Raw genomic sequence first — 10939 nt, 5'->3', positions numbered from 1 at the left:
AGCCTTCCAACTGGCGAGGTACCTGCCCACCTTGGCGATGAGCAGAGCGAAAGCCGAGATCGGCAGCTTGACGTTGGATTGTTTCTTTGTTCTTAATATGAGTTAAATGCACCGGTGGTTCATCAACTTGTGCTTTAGTTTCACTTAGGTCCATCAACTCTGAAAGTGGGTTTTTGGGTCCATCATCTTTGTTTATGACACATTCCTAGACCATACCACATTTATTTCAATTTTTTTATCCAAGTGGCACCTCCGGGTCCAGGTGGCACACGCGGTGCATGCAAAAAAACGTCGGCAAGCGTATATATTGATATATTCACACGCACAGACAGGACCTGACCTACTCGCAACTTGCAAGATGCGCGCGCGCATAAGCCATGTCCCCGCCGGCGGCGACCGGCGGCGCCGGTGGTGCTCGCGATGGTCACGCTAACTCCGGCCTTGGCGAGCCGCTGCTCCAGAACGGCGGCGGTGACCGTGGCCAACGGTGGCGCGGAACCGGCGGTTGAGAAGAAGCGAAGCGCCGAGGACAGGTACTGGGTGGAAATCGACCAGCCGGATAATCTGAAGAACATTTTCACACACCACCGGTTCTTGATCTTCGCGTCTGCCCATGCTTGTCTACGTGGCACGCGAGAAGCACCCGACCAGCTACGACCACCAGAAGAAGGCCGGCGCCATGAACGTCCAGCTGCGCGTGTCGGCGCTGCTCTCCAACGCGCCCTTCATCATCAACTTCGACTGCGACCACTACATCAACAACTCGGGGGCGTTCCGCACCGCCATGTGCTTCATGCTCGACCCCAGGGAAGGGGAGGACACGGCGTTCGTGCAGTTCCCGCAGCGGTTCGACGACGTCGATCCTGAGGACAGGTACTGCAACCACAACCGCGTCTTCTTCGACGGCACCATGCTCGCTCTCAACGGCCTCCAAGGCCCGTCGTACCTGGGCACCGGGTGCATGTTCCGTCGCTCCGCGCCGGCAACCACGATGGCAGCGGCATCGCAGTCGATGCTAGTGCTTTCGGCAACTCGACACCCTTCCTAGAATCAATACGGCTCGCCGGCTATCGTCGGCCTGCTGCTGCCGTGTGCACACTGGATGATGAGTCGATCACCACCGAGCTGCTGAACGTCATGGCGTGCGCGTACGAAGCTGGGACTAGCTGGGGCAGGGGCATCGGGTGGGTCTACAACATCGCAACCGAGGATGTGGCCACCGGCTTCCTCGTGCACCGGCAGGGATGGTTCTCCAGGCACTGCACCATTGAGCCTGCCGCCTTCCGCGGCACCGCGCCGATCAACCTCGCCGAGCGCCTCCTCCAGATCATGCGGTGGTCGGGCGGGTCCCTGGAGATGTTCTTCTCCCACAACAACCCGCTCCTCGCAGGCGGCTGGCTGCTGCTGGCCGTTCGCCAAGACGACGAGGTGCATGTGTGTATGCACCTGCATGTGTGTGCCACCTAGACCCGGAGGTGCCACGTGGATTAAAAAATTGAAACAAATAGGGTATGGGCTAGAATGCGCCACAAACAAAGATGATAGACCCAAAAACTTACTTTCAGAGTTGATGGACCTAAGTGAAACTAGAGCACAAGTTGATGGACCACCAGCGCATTTCACTCTTTAGATATTATATGCCAAAATCGTTATCACCTGAGAAATAATTTCTTGTTCGCTTGATCTCTTTCCTCATTTATTATCTTGCCACATTAGTACTTTTGTGTACGTGGGAGTCTCGTTTAATAGGGTGGAAGTGGTATCGCCAATCGCGCTGGGAGTGCCCTCGTGACCAAAAATGTAGGCATGAGACTATAATTCATGAGAATGAATCTCCACTTTAGAGTAGTCTAGCCGACTGTTATGAAATAACATCCTTACATGAGCATAACATGGTTTCATTATATAGCGCCTGAGAAGACTGGCAGACTAGATGTGATCGTAAAGAGGGGGATTCTTTTTTCATGGATGAACAACTTATATATAATCCCATAATCCAGGTGAGACCAGGGGTTATAGGGGATTATGGGTGCTCACAATCCACCTTAACCCTCGTTGATTATCTAACTTGTCAAATTAGAAAGAATAAAATAGAGATTTCTCGTTTTGACCGATCATAATCAATCACCATAATCTATAAGACCCCAACACTCCGGTTATTGTAATAATCCTATTTATAATAATTCTATGAATATTTTAGATTATAATAATCGAGATGTCATCTAGGCAGGCCCTTAGCGTCCGTCGATATGTCGAGTCTTTGACGCGACTAACTGTGGTGTGCCAAATAAAAACAGTTGCTTGCTTTCAGTAAAAGTGGTGGGAACTCCTTTTTCGAGTCCAGGAAAAAAAAGGAAAAGAAAAAAAAATGTTTGCTCGCCTTGACTACGATGTGGCTGACTCTCAAACAGTTGGAAGCAAACGAAGAGACGTCGTGTCGTCCAACCAATCGATCGGGATGGAACATCACGTTCGCATCCCCAGAACTTGCCACCGCCAGGGCAGCCTTGCAGCAGGCAAGTAGCCAGTTTTATCGTCCGTACTTTTCAGCTTATTTTTTTTAATTAAAATAGTATTTTTCTCTCATAATAAATCAGACAAAACAATATTTGGCCTGTTGATTCGAGTTCCGGTGTTCTCTTCACCCCTTTCTGTCAGGCTCAGGCGTCAGCGGAGTGGAGCGCCCGGCGGTGCTCGCGCGCGTCCGGGCCAGGGCCAGGCAGGCAGAGGCCGAGACCCGAGAGGGCGTGGTGGTTCTGCTGGTTGCTGGCCAGGCCATCCAGCGCACAAAGACGCGGGGACCGGACCGGTCCAGTCGCAGCCAGGCAGAGAAAGGGCTCGTCTGGAATCGAAAATCCGAAAGAAAAGAAAGGAAAAGCCGCGTGGAAATCAGCGCCGCACGCACGCTCGCAGGCCGGATTCAACAAGTGGCGGCTGCCGGCCGCGGCGTCTTGCGACTGCGCTGCGGCTCTCTCGTCTCTCCACGTGCAGCGCAGGAAGCTGGATTTGAACACTGGCGTTCGGGGTTTGACCATGTTTGAAACCCAACGGAATTTAATCATCCGGTGTTAGCTAGCGGCGAGAGGCGACGTACTACGTGCGTACTAGTACGTTTATTCTGACCTTGCGTTGTCACGCAGAGTCAGAGGCCCTGTTCATTTGGTTTATCCGTCGTACTTTATATGGAAAATAACATTGTTTTTCTCTCACAATAAATCAGCGAACAGTATTTTTCAACTTGACTTTTCAGTAAAACGAACAGGGCCAGAGTAAGGCCAAGCCTGGCGTTCAGACCAGACAGTGTGAAGTGTGAACCAAACAAGTATTGTACGTACGTGTACACATCACTGTGCTGCGTCGTGTTGTGCTAGGCAACCTCTCCTAGCTGCTGCTGCTGCTGCTGATGATTATGAGAAGAGACTGCAGGACAGCCGTGCGGTCACCTTGGCACCTTGTACGGTGGCTCCGCGGTGGCGACGGCGACGAAGAAGGCAGCTTGACGCGGACGGCACTCTCGACTGGTACCGCATCATGGTGCACAGACACGACAGCAGTAGCCTGAACCTGCCTCAACCCAGAGTGCTGCTTTTCACGTCATCAGTTTGCGACCCACGACGACCATCCAGGCAAGGCGGCACGCGCGACGACGCGTAAGGGGAGGGAGTTGTTGAGAGTTGAAAACTGATGTCCTAATGCACTGCTCGTGTTAGTGTTAGTAGTATTAGTAAAAGCCGCATGCCTGGTAATTAGTGGTAATATACGGTACTCTATCGTTTTCGTTTATCGAGAAACAATTTTGACTAAATATATATTAAAAATATTAATATTTATGATACATAACTAGTATCATTGGATAGATATTTGAATCTAGTTTTTTAATAAATTTATTTGGAGATAGAAATGTTATACGTATTTTTTATAAATCGAGTCCAGGTTATCGGCACGTAAATCGTGACGATAAACGTTTAGGAGGAGTATACGGTGTTGCACTAAAAGTCACGCTGCGAGAAAGGTCAATGACTCGGCAGGTCTCTGAAGAGAAAGAGAGGATGGATAGGATAATAAAAGAAGGAAAAGAGATCCGTGCCTGTCAAAAGGGTGACCTGGTTGATCTCGTACGGATTCGCGCGAGAGGGGGGCCGCCCGCCCGGGCAACGAAGCCGAGCTGGCGGCCTGGGCAAGCAAGTGGCCGGGGGGGCTGTGGTACTGGCATGCAATCAGAATCAGGTACCGGCTCATCTGTTGTTTATTATCGTTGTTGGCACGGCGGATGAGGTACCTTACCCATCTGTGGCCGGGAGTGCGGCCTAGCTAGCTAAGATAATAATAACCTCCTCGTCACGGCCGTGTGAGCTCAGCTCAGCTAGCGCAACGAATTAATCCATCCATCCATCCACGAGCAGACGAGCTGGAATCCAGCGGAACTAGGCTGCCCGCCCGCTGCCGTCAAATCAACAACACAAACAGCTGATAGCATGAATGAGTACGGAGTATGACACTAACTTGTACTGTAGACACAATAATAAAATAGCAGATTCTTACCTGCTGACCTGGAGAGATTTGAGATCAGAAGAGGGAAGAAACGTGAGGCCCACCCTTCATGAGCACATTGAGCCCACGAGCCCCAGTGACAGAGGAGGGCAGCCCGGTCCACTACTTGCTCTACATTTTTCCTTGGTCATCAGGCCGCACGCAAAGCCCGTTTATATGGACTTGGAATCACGAAACCCGCAGCCCAATTACGAGGCCGCTCTTCCGGATGGCCGATGCAGCCGCGCTCGCGCAGCTCCTCCACCTCCTGTTGCTGTTGCTGTTGCCATGCATGCCACGGTTGCAGACCGCCAGACTCGCAGGCCACAGCAACAGCAATGGCGCTTCGCCCATGGGTCGACTACTACTACGTCCACCACAGTAGCATTGCACGTACTGCACGTCTGCACCACCGTTACAAAGGAAAGCCCGGGCGCCACAGCATGCGGTAGCCTGGACTCGACCGCGCCAAGGCGCCCGGTGTATAATAGCGTGCTACAGCTACTGCCTACAGCACGGCGGCAGGCACGCACGCCCAGTGTCCGACGAAATGCCGGCCGGTGGCAGGAGGGCCAGCCGCCCAACCGGCCACCACCATCACCATGTTTCGCGTGGCGCCGCGCGCGCGCCCCCGCCACTCTGCCGCCGGCCGGTGAATTCGATTCCATTCCCCCATGGTCCGTGCGGTGCAGGCAGCTGTGCCGCGTCGGCCACTCGGAACGTCCGACCGTCTCAGTGCGTGCTCTGGGGTCTGCTTGGGGCCGATCGGTTTCGTGCTTATTGCCTAACAAGGCTGTTCCTTTCTGGTTGGCGTGCCGGGCTGGGCATCAGCGTGTCGTCATCCGGGCGAACGACCTCCGAGTCGATCGTCCAACACCGGCCGCTGCCGCTTTCGGCTTTCCTCGCCGAGTCGCCGTGGATCGGATATTCGGATCGGAGACGGCCAGTAAATCTCATCGCATGTCTTTCCAGTGGCGAGCAGCATCCTTTTCAGGAGTATGAACTGCACGGCATCCGGGGAGCTGGATGATCTTGACCGGAATCGCTCTCTTTTTTTTTATCCCTCGTCTTCTCTTCGGCATCAGAAATTCAGAATTCAGCTGGCCCAGTTACATTACATACCACGCAGTCTCTCTCTCGGTTCTTCACGGCCGTGGTGAAGTCGTCCAAGGTAAATAAAAAGACCCCAGACACTCAGTGCTGCTTCTGTGGGCTCATCTCATGTACTACGTCTTATACTTTTTTATCATTCCTGACGAATGCTCCACATTGGATGCACTGACAGGCACCGCTGCTCCTGCTTGCTTAGGTTTTCTTCAGTGCTGGTGATGGTGGTGGTGCACATGACAGAATGCTGACCGCTGCTGATCCATACATGCCACTAAACCATGTGGAGGTCAGCTTTACCCTATATAATTACAGCTTCTCTTACTTTTTTTGTGCTCATCATAAAGTCACTACTCACTCAGCTCGCGATAGTTTGTTTCATAATCCGGCTGCTTTCTTGGATGCCTGAACAGCTACCAGCTCCTAGCTCTGTAGCTGGTTTGGCATCACCTGTTCACCGTCTCCATCATCCCAAGCCAGAAGAACGCGCTCTGCTCTGCTCTGCTGGATTCCGGAGGGAAAGAAAGAAAAAAAGAACCCGCAGGGAAGCTGTTCCTGGATCGACCCTGTTGCCGTTCATCGAATGCCCGACAATTCCATCGTCCTCAGTGTCCTCTTACATGTCCAAATCCCACCACGCATGCCTGTCTCCGCTTCTTTGTACATTCTTGAAGCTGAAAAAGCAACGTGACGCTGTTGAACAGCGACCTTGCATTGCCAAAGTTCCTTCACGCAGCTCTCAGTCTCAGCGTTTGCCTAGCTGTCTGTGCAGTAGTAACTGGGAGGCCGCAGCTGATACTGATAGCCAGTCCACCTTTTTCCCACTGTGAAAGTGAAATATTGTTCTCTCGGTAGCGGCAGGAGAAACAGAAGTGTTCTACTCCCTTTTACCGTTCACAGTCGCAGATTGGTGTCTGTCCTCAACTCCTCGTGGTTCAGTAGCCAGTGTTTATTTTCTCAAAGAAAAAAAAGGAGAGAAAAAGGTTCCTGTTGAAGTAAAAATGGATACATGCTCTGCTGAAACCTGAAAGCAACTGAATGGAAAATGTCAAAAAGAAAAGAAAACAATCAGCACAAAACACACTGACGTTTTACGCCTGAATGAAAAACATCTAAAGCAGATTCCCGAGCAAACTCAAGTACTAGTTATTTTTATGTCTGTTAATTAGTTTAACCACGACCAGAATCAATAATTGCTTTACTTTGTTATTATGCAGATAAAATATCTTATCTTGGCACTTTCCTCTCCCTTGACTTGATCAGCTAGCTTTTCACCTGTGCCATCAGTTGAGGAGGAACGGTTGAAAGTTGCTTTTCTTCGGCAGGCAGCAATATCTACCTGCTTTGACTAACTGCTGTTTCTGCCGCGCCTCTTTGAGTCTGAGGATCTATCTCGCAACGAGTGCGCTCTGCACAAAGTGGGCAGTGACTTCCAAGAACTTTGCATTTCCCCTGGTCTCTCCGTCTCTCGGCCGTGATGTAATTGGCGATAAAGTGGAGCACTTCCATTATTCCATCAGTGACAGGGAGCTGAGCTTGTCCTTTCAAAAGGTAGAAACATGCCACTGTTTTGCTGGTCTATGCCATGGCAACTTTCTAGCAGGGTAAAGCTTGTCTTGTCTACTCTTCCTCGGTTCAAAGGTAGCCTAGGAAAAGGAAGGCCATCGAAAGTCTTGCCTCGTCTTTTCGTAGCAACGCGGGAATTCAAAGGATGCATCGGAGGCACTGTCGTCTCGGGATCAAAAGTTGGGCGAATGGAAAGGCGGAAAGAAAAAAAAAATGCTGAAATGCGGTTGGTTCTAGAAGTTTTGGATTCGATCGCCTCGGTTCTGTCTTTGTTAAGGTCAGTGATCTGTCCAAATCATAAGAGCTGTCTACACTATGTTGCTTCAGTTCATCATGTTCAGATCTCCAAGAGTTTTTGATCATGTCAAATTTGCTATCACGCAGCTATGAGTGATCACATAGAATAGAAAAGCTAGGCTTGAGATTCAAACTCTAAGTATCTCTGAAATAAGTAAATTCTACAGAGTGTTATGACCTGTTTGATTTCTGGAGGGAGCAGCGTAAGGTTAGTTTTTATCTGGCTAACTATATACTATAATATATGGAGTATTTTCCACACACTTTACACGACCCAGAACCAGAGAAGTGGTTTGAGAACACTGGAAATAAAGCGGTTAAATGGCAAGGACTTTTTCTATGTGTGGGCACGGTAGCACACTCATCTGCTCAAATCATTGCAGTTTACATGATGCATAAGTGAAGGGAATAGATTCGAGCATCGTCATGCTAGAATCATATTAGGCTGCTGTGTATCTACCATACATATCTCATCAGAAGCTGCTGCACTGTGTTCTGTTGAGCTTCCCAGGACATGGACATGTTGCTTCCCCCGGCCCTTTTCTCACTCTCCCCTCACCGTCTTCTTACTGAGGTGTTTTCCTCTGGGAGCAGTGGCGGATGCACGATGCGGGATAAGGGGGGCTAAAACAATGGAGATGTTGATTTGCATGAAGATTTAATGGTGAAATCAAGCTTTTGCTACAGTGATTAGACTTGAAATCAAGACATTAGGGGGGCTGGAGCCCCCCTAGCCCCCCCTTTGGATCCGCCACTGTGTGGGAGAATTCTAACAGAAGCTAAGCTAAGAGCACCCAGCAGGTTGGTTGGTTTCTTCCTCATATGTACCTTTTTGACAGTTTGGAAAAACTCAGAATTCAAATCAATTTTTGTAATAAACACGTATAGATGCCAAAACGTTTACCATCGACACAGTATTCTGTGTTTTTACCCCAAAAAAAATCTACTATATGACAGCGATATACTACAGTGGTAAAATAAATAAAAGGAGGTAAATAGGAGGACAGCATGATGGCGGGAAGGACTAGCGAGAACAAAAGGGCCCGGAGGTCAGGCCCGCATGAGCCACAGCAAGGGAGCAGGTGGACGAATCGCTCACAGCACGTGGGCCCGTTTCTGTTGCTGCGGGCCAACATGGGCCTTTTACTGGCGCGTGGGGGCGGCTCAGACACTTCACATGACCGTTGTCGTGGGGGCTCACTGGGGCGCCACGTGGGCCCCAGAGGTGCACACACGCGCGCACGGACGGGGGGAGGAGGACTTGCATTTGCATCTTCTGTCGCCTCGCTTATGTGTATCCAGCCCAGCCAAAGTCGTGCACAGTGCATCACAATTCACACGCACGTACGTCGAATCTTTCTTTCTTTTTTCCTTGTATATTCGCACTTGTCCTCCGTAACTCGCAAGGCCGTCCAAATATTTGGAATTTTGAGTATTGAACATATGCAACATAATAAATTAGACCTTTTTCTTTATATTTTATTTAGAGGTTGAGACATAATATACTGAGGTCCTCTTAGAAGTTGATGAAACTACTCCTTTTAGACCAAATGATTTGCCCTGCTTATATTTAAAGCATAAGGTAACACCAACTTACAATAGAACAGAAGACATCAACAGAACAGTTTTCCAATCCACATAGACACGTCTACTAAGACTACAACCCCCTAGTGCCAAAGATACAACCAAAAGAGATAGACAACAGAATATAAGTTGATCGCAACATTTTGTCATCACCTTATGCAAGACTTGATGGAGGACTTTCTAGAAGGCTTAATTGCCCAATTCAACTGATCTTCTTCCTCACTGCTTAACTCAACCGGATCCAGGGACACCATTAGCCACGTCTTCCTCTCTCAAGCTTCTCCTCACATCTAGGTTTCAATCCACAACATACATATCAAATACGGACCAGTCTTGTTGTCTATTAATCCTGTACAACCTTGGGATTTAAATCCTCAAAGGACAATTGTCCAGCCACACATCATGCCAAAACCGAACTCTCTTTCAATTCCTCATTTTCTACCTACACTACTATCGGATTCCTTTTAGGTGGCGGCACCCTTTTTTGATTGGAGGCGGGCACCACTTTTGACCGCCTTCATTATCACCAGCCAGGCCAGGCTCCCGAGCGATCGTCTCAGTTAATCAGCCATTAATCGAGGCGATTAGCTTATCCTAAAATCAATTTACCGAGGCGGGCCTCTACCTCCAAAAATGAATCCATTTTCGGAGGCGGGTCTGTTATGAGGCCCGCCACCGGAAACAGGCCCAAGATATATAATCGGGAGTTATGGTTTGGAACCATCGCACTCATGACTCAGTTTTCCTCACCTCAGCCGCACTCATCCCTCTCTGCTCTCTCCCCACGCATCCTCCCTCTCTTTCACCACACAAGCAGAAGCGCCGACGCCCAGGGAGAGCTCCTCCCTCCTCCCTCCTCGACGCGGATGTGGCGCTTTCGTGCGCAGCCGATGTGAAAAAAAAATCGGGATTGCACCCTGTACCGATCAACTCTATTTTTTTCAACGACATTCCTGTCTTTAGTACAGTAGTACACAATGGATTATTTATTGGGTATATGTATATATGAAATGAAACAATCGGCTCTGTTCGGCTTACCCTATATTCGGCTTGTTCGGCTTCTTTTTTCAGCCAAAACAGTGTTTTTCTCTCTGAACAATTTAGCCAGAACGGTGTTTTTTAGCCAGTTTCAGCCAAGTTTCAGACCAGCGAACGGGGCTTTGGTTGAGCACACGTCGTTGTTTTCCGCCGTGGCTGTAGGCGTGCGGTGCGGTGTGCGCGCATGCTGCTGCTGGCTGCCTGTCTGTGTCCAGCCGTAGCAGTGTGGTGTAGTGTAGCAGGGTCGGATGGGAGAGGGAAAGAAATGATCATAGAATTGGTGAGAGATCCATGGGACGTACAGGAAAGAAACAGGGATCGGATAGCAGGTAGGTGCAAGCTGCTTATATTCGTGTGTACAATGCGACGATAGTCAATGGTCTAATATATATAGTCATAGTACGAGCGAGAGAGTCTAGTTACCACAAAAATAAACACGTTTGTGCCGTACATGTTTTGGAAAGAATTAGTGGGGTGGTATGTAAATTGGGTGTCTCCCGACCGATAGATGATGTGTAAGTAAAAGGCTATACGTACGTGTTTATAGCTGTTACTTTCTCCCGGTCGATGGATCGTATCCCCTCCGTGCTAAAAAGAGTGCGATTCTAAATTTGAATCAAGTCAAATTTGTCATATATAAAATTGCATTGGTTGGTTAATATGAGACTTGCATTATATTGGTTGAGGGTGCCGTCCGCCTTGGACCGGCGGACCGACGGCGATGGCGCAACCGCGCGCCGGCCGACCAGCGCTCGTGCCTGGCCGGCCGGCTGCCCTTCTCTTCTGCCAATTAATAAGCCAAGACGGACGGACGGCT

The sequence above is a fragment of the Miscanthus floridulus genome, chromosome 11 (genome assembly GCF_019320115.1).
Source record: "Miscanthus floridulus cultivar M001 chromosome 11, ASM1932011v1, whole genome shotgun sequence".
Classification (NCBI taxonomy): domain Eukaryota; kingdom Viridiplantae; phylum Streptophyta; class Magnoliopsida; order Poales; family Poaceae; genus Miscanthus; species Miscanthus floridulus.
The sequence above is the reverse complement of the archived record's forward strand: the minus strand, read 5'-3'. Positions refer to the sequence as shown.